This window comes from Rhineura floridana, chromosome 6, assembly GCF_030035675.1.
Source record: "Rhineura floridana isolate rRhiFlo1 chromosome 6, rRhiFlo1.hap2, whole genome shotgun sequence".
Taxonomy (NCBI): Eukaryota; Metazoa; Chordata; class Lepidosauria; order Squamata; family Rhineuridae; genus Rhineura; species Rhineura floridana.
The window spans coordinates 46039392-46045674 of record NC_084485.1 but is presented as its reverse complement, the minus strand read 5'-3'; positions in this window follow the sequence as shown (position 1 = coordinate 46045674).

The following is a 6283-nucleotide window of genomic DNA, read 5'->3' as shown; positions in this document are numbered from 1 at the left end:
CCTTAGTCTTGCACATATATATTTTACTTTAAGCCTCACTGCAGGAGATGGTTTGGCATGAAAGCCTAAGAATTCAGAGGCATTGTGCTCATTAATGCAAGCATGACAACAATACAAACATCCTGATCCACCATGAATATGTAACAGATTAATTAAAAGCACAGTGTGTTTGAGTATGGTTGACAGTTGTCAGAGTCATATTCAGAAATTCCAGAATTGCAAACCTTCAATCCAAATTCAAACTTTATTGCAAATGTTGCTGTCAAATTTAATCATACGACCTCCATGGGGGATCCTTCAGGTCAGTTACACATTTGGAGAACATAAATTGTGCTCTGATTGAAAAGGCTGGTCCATACCGTGGTAACATTCAGACAGCAAGCCAGGCTGCTAATTATTCTGGCCAGGGCTGAGACAAATCCATACTGAAGAAGCAAGAAAACAGCAAGAGAATTGGTTTGCTCAGTTCCTTTAATAGTTGTAGGATGGGTGAAGTTTCCCCTATCTCTGTATATACTAAAGAGATTCACCACTTGATTTCTGCCTTTGCATACCTATCTAAAGGCAGGTAGCTGAGAATTCTGTTTTCTAATCTGATGCACTGAGGATTCTTATTTTAATCAAACTGTTTCATGAATGAAAATGCAGGAAAGGAGGGACTATAGCGCAGTGGTAGAACATGCTTGCAGAAGGTCCCAGGTTCAATCTCTGGCATCTCTAGTTAAAAGCATCAGGTAGCAAGTGCTGTACATAGGGAGCTGCCTTATACTGAGGCTGTGCACAAACGGCAGTTTAAAGTGCATTTGATGTAGCTAGGGGTGTCAGAGAACTATATCAGAAGTGGCAATTGTGCTGTTTGCATTTTTGTCCCAGGTCTGGAACAGAAATCAGCCTAGGGAAGACAATCAGAATTAATTCATCAAACACACTCAATCTTCACTCACTCTTCTTTGTTTTTAAAACTCACAACTGGTATGTAATTTAAAAAGTTTTAAAACATTGTTTTGATGTTTCCTTTACATTGAAATAAATGCAGTGGAAATAATTACATCACTAATTTATATTACATTTGCAACTTGTGTAAATTACACAAATAGTTATGTAGATTACATTAAATAGCAGAGATTGAGAAGACGACTGTCCTATATGGCAGAAAGTGAACTGCAGTGGAACAGAAACAGCGCTAGCCTGGTGGCGACAAAAACAGATCAGAACGGAAACTGCTGCTATCTTACATCCCTAGATGCAGCCCGTATGTGCATATTTTTTGCGTTGTCCACACAATGCTGTCCTCATCCAGGTGGCAGACTTCAGGTTTCCAAAACTCAAGAGAGGGTGAGGAAGTACTAATTGAGGGGAGGGGACAACGGCACACAATGTGAATATATCCTATCAAGCACCACCACTAGCATAGACAAGAAACATGAGAGTTCAGTTGAAAGCACTCGTGTGGATGAATATGCACAAAAGCACACATGGAAAAATTGGATCTGTGCAATCCACACCTGCATGAACAGTCTGCTGTATACACATCTCAGGTCAGACCAGTGGTCCATCTAGCTCAGCCTTGTCTACACTGACTGGCAGCAGCTCTCCAGGGTTTCAGACCGAGGTCTCTCCCAACCTTACTTGGAGATGGCAAGGATTGAACTAGGGACCTTCTGAATGCAAAGCAGATGCTCTACTGCTGGTCTACGTCCCTTTCCTCTGTCTGCCCCAAACCTCCTGGACAGCTGCTGCCAGTCAGAACAGACAGTACGGAGCTACTTGGACAAATACCCTGACCTAGCATAACGAAGCTTTCTAAGGTTCCAAAATTCTTAAACCTGCAGATCTTGTAAGCATCTTATAGTTTTTAATTTACAAAGCTGTGTTTTGACCTATTGTTCAAAACACTCACATCGGAAGCTTGCACTCAGGAATTAAATTAAAAGCCCAGAGCCCACAAAAACATAGCTTTCAGTCTACCAAACATTAGAAGTCTTTCAGCGAATTCTGTGGTTTAGGCTTACCATAGCCTATTTGTCTATTTCCCTTGCTTCCCTGTGCTGTCACCTGCTGGAACTGCACACACACTGCACCCTAATTTCATTAGAAATAATTTTAACTTAACTTTAATGACTAGGCAAAGTTCTTTAAAAACCTTGTTGACCCTTATGCAAAACTTGTGTTGCCTGGAGTCATCATGCCCATTCTGATATTCTCTCTCTCTTTTTCTATTAAAAGAATTGTTTTATGTTGTTTTATGAAATTATATTGCATTAAGTTGTAAGCCACTGTGAGTGCTGTAGTTACACTAGAGGATAGGATATAAAATGCTTGATTGATGAATGAATGCTTGTGCTGGGTGTGGATGCCTGTTTTTGTTTTTTCCTGCTTCTTTGTTATTTATTGCATCTGATTATTTTGTCTTAGTTTCTTTTATTGTATTTTATTATTCCTTCTATACTGCCTTAATATGCCTGCCCAACAGGTGGTATATAAACATTTTAGCACATAACAAAAAATACTACTTCCTTGGCTTTATATTTGACCACAAATATCCAACTCCTGTTTCTCACCTCTGACAACATCTGGACGACGCTTACTCTGCAACTTTAAGGACTGCCTGATCCCTTATATCCCTGCCAATCACTGAAATCTTGTGGGGAGTCTCTGTTGGTGGTCCCCTATGGCTCAGATGCATGGCTCGTAATGACTAGAGGCCAGGCTTTCAGTGTTGTGGGCCCAGGCCTGTGGAACTCCCTCCCAAATGAGATTGGACAGGCACCCTCCTTGTTGAACTTCAGGCATATGATTAAAACGTTCTTATTCCAGCAGGCATTTTAAGGTAATGTTTGGCTTTATAATTTTATTGTTCTATTGTTTTATGTAGGCTTCTGTTAATGTACACTACTTAGAAATGCAAATGATTACGTGGTACGTAAGTATTTTAAATAAACAAACAATAAATAAACTGATTCTGCAGTAAATAAAAGACTCTATTACTTCAGCCCAAGACAATCAGACTCTAGACCTCCATTTACTTTAGACTTCAGCCAGCCCTACTGGAATGAAACTGTTGGTGCAAAGTGCAAAACATGTCTGGCTTCCTCTAATGCCATAGTAGCATTAACCCTTAGGGCATGCCTACTCATATACCAACTTTTTATGGATTTTATGGTTTTAAACTGTATTTATTTCATTTGTTTATATTGGGTTGTATTCAACATGCCACCCTGGGCTCCTACTGGGAGGAAGGGCAGGATATAAATTTAATTAACAACAACATAGCACGAAGCATATTATTCCATCAGCATGAGGATTTCTCCTTGTGCAGCAGAACCATCTCTTCCTCTACTTCCCCCAACACCCCCTAATTCTGTTCAGGAGGGTTATCCCAACCCGCCAGAGCAGATCTGGGGATGGCATGGAGCCGCTGCGGAAGGTGGAGAGGGGAAAAATCCCTTTGCACTAGTCCCCAAGTTTTTCGTTGAATACCACCCACTGTTTGTTGTGACCCCCCCCCCCAAGATCACTTCTGATGAGCCATGGGTTACAAATCTTACAAATAAAAATAAATGAAAACCTGCCAATTTGTTAATATCTTGCACTGCACTCTTTTTCTTGGTACTCTGGCTCATCCAAGATAAGACCAGAGAGAGGAAATGGAAAGAGAAATAGAGGGAGAGGTGATAGGGAGAGTGGTTCAAAAACAGTCTAAACTATAAAGTGTTACAGCCCTCTCAAGAGAGTAAAATAAAATAAAATAAAAGTGACCCTCAAGAATGATTTGAGTTATGCCTGGGTAAGATGAACCAAAGTTCTGAATTCATACAAGACAGCATCTTGTGCTCACAAAGCAGAAGAGCCTAAACAGAAAATGGAAATGTAGGTTATTCTTCTGAGCGGTGGCATTGCCACCGACTGAACAGAAAGCAATTAAGCAGCACTAAGAGTGTTTTTCAGTATTTATACGATCAACTTAATGTTTCCTTTTGCTTTCCAAAGGAGAGTAATCCAACAAAATAACTCTACATACCAGATTCAGAATCACCCGTTCCATTATGAAGCTTCTCAGCTATAGGTAGTGGCTGCGTCCCAGTTGAGAGATTTAAGAGAGGCACATTGATGAAGTCAGTATGGGCATTAACAATTGATGAGGATGACACAGAATGGAAGACACCAGCATTACAAACTTTGAAAGTTTTACAGGATGAAGGAGACGATATTCACAGATCCAAGTAATAGCAACAGGATGACTTTTAATAGTGTGAAGTTACGCACGAATATATACTATTCCTCAGCCTTGCAAATGTGTTGAAATATAGTGGAAATGCGGAAAGTAATTCCGTAATTGTTTGTGTGTGTCAAAAGCAAGTTGAGTGGTTGGGTCTTACTCTTTGACATTTGTTTTTGACGAAGTTCTGGGTCCATGGTAGAATCCAGTCTTGCACTTGATAACCACCTTTGTTAGACTCAGCTAACCAATGAAGAAACTACAGGAGCCATCATGGCCCATGATCAGAAGCGATGTAAGCTGGAGTTCAACAACGTCTGGAGGGCCATGGGCTCCCCATTACTGCTCTAGCACAGCTGGTTTTCCCTTCTTTGTCATTTTGTTAGCTCCACACTGAAGCTGATGCAACTTTGGGATCACCATTCCAATGGCTCTTCACAAAAAGCAGGGAAGCCACTGCTTCATAGCCATGTCATTCGAAGGCAGGCTTGCCAACAAACATGCCCTGTACTGCTGCAGTTCCAGCAGAAAGAAAAACGCCCAGAACAGCCCAACAGAGGAATTTCAGCTCTTTAGATGAGCTGGCACAATGCACACTCATTTACTGTCTGCTTGAAGACTAAATTAAGGGAGGAAAAAACCTCATACCATATCAGAATATACTAGCTAAGAACTCAGGTGCTGAGTTTTGATGGCAATGTAGCCAAAAAAGTGCTACTGAGAAGTGAGAGGAAGGTGTCTGCATGATCGTCAGAACCCCAAGATTTGCAATAGCAGAAAAATATATCTGGGTGGGGGTGGGAGGCAGGGAGGACAGAACATCCTGAAAGAAGACATGCCTATCTGCCTGGGAGGCACATTGAACAGGAGCATCCCTGCAATGTTTTGTTATAGACCTCTCTTGTAATTTAAAATGTTGTCCTAAGCAGATATGCAACACCTCTTTTTCATATAAAAGTGAGGATAGGCAACTGATGGCCAGGCAGCTCTATCTGGTCCCAGGAGCTTCACATGTGGTTTTCAGAACAGCAGCCAAACCAAACGTTCCTCTGCTTCACTGCTCATTCTTTTCTCCAAAACATAAGCTAAGACAGTGGCCTGTCACCCCCTGCATTTATGGGAGGAGGGGAGAGATGTTCTTTTAGAATAAGCAAAAAGGCTTGACACCAAAATGTGCTAATCAACATGCTTTGTTTCACTGCAGCTAACAGATATTTTAATTGTATATAGCAGATAACATATGACCTGATTCAGCAACTGGGAAGGCCCCTTCCACTTATACAGAGAAGAGAGCATTTGGAAAACTTCATTATTGAGGTTTAATGTCTGATGTCTAGTGAGTTATATCTCCCTTGCTCTAAGTTTTGTGCTTTATACTAGACAGAGACTCTTGTTGCAAGTGGCCCATATGTGGCACTGCCATCACAAAACATTTGGTGGATGTTTACTACTCTGTTTCCCCCCTCCCATGACTTCACTCTCTATAGTCATAACAATACTCATAAGCCACTTGTGATTGTGTACTGCTTCTGTCTACTTCAAAGGAACTGTCTTGCACTTCTTATCTAATAGAAGAAAGAACGTGAACTCCGGGAAAAGAGGTCACACCTTGGTTTCTACAGAGGTCCAAGCTGACTCATGCCCTACAGAGCATTTCACTGTGAGCTTGGAGACCCGTGTGGGATGGGGAGCTTGGAAACCCATTGGGGAGGAGGAGAGCACCACAATGAGAGGAAGAGTAACAGTGAGGCCTGCATGTTGATGACCTATGGTGGGGAAGAGGAGGAAGCTTTGCAAGCTGTTTGGGGGAAAGGAAGAGAAGAGGAAGCTTCAGCATGTGCCAGTCTGGAGGCACTGAGGTATTGTGAGGAGGAGTGTTGGCAAAGGGAGCGAGTTGTCTGGGGGGAGTTAGGGAGTGCCTGTGTGTGTTTGTTTGGGGTACCTGTGTGTGTTTAGGGGTGCCTGGGTCTGGGTGTCTGGCGGTGCTGAGGGGTGAGGTGAGGTTGGTGCATAAAGTGCGCAGAAGCAATGCCCCTAGTATTCTTAATATGTTCAGAGGTCCTG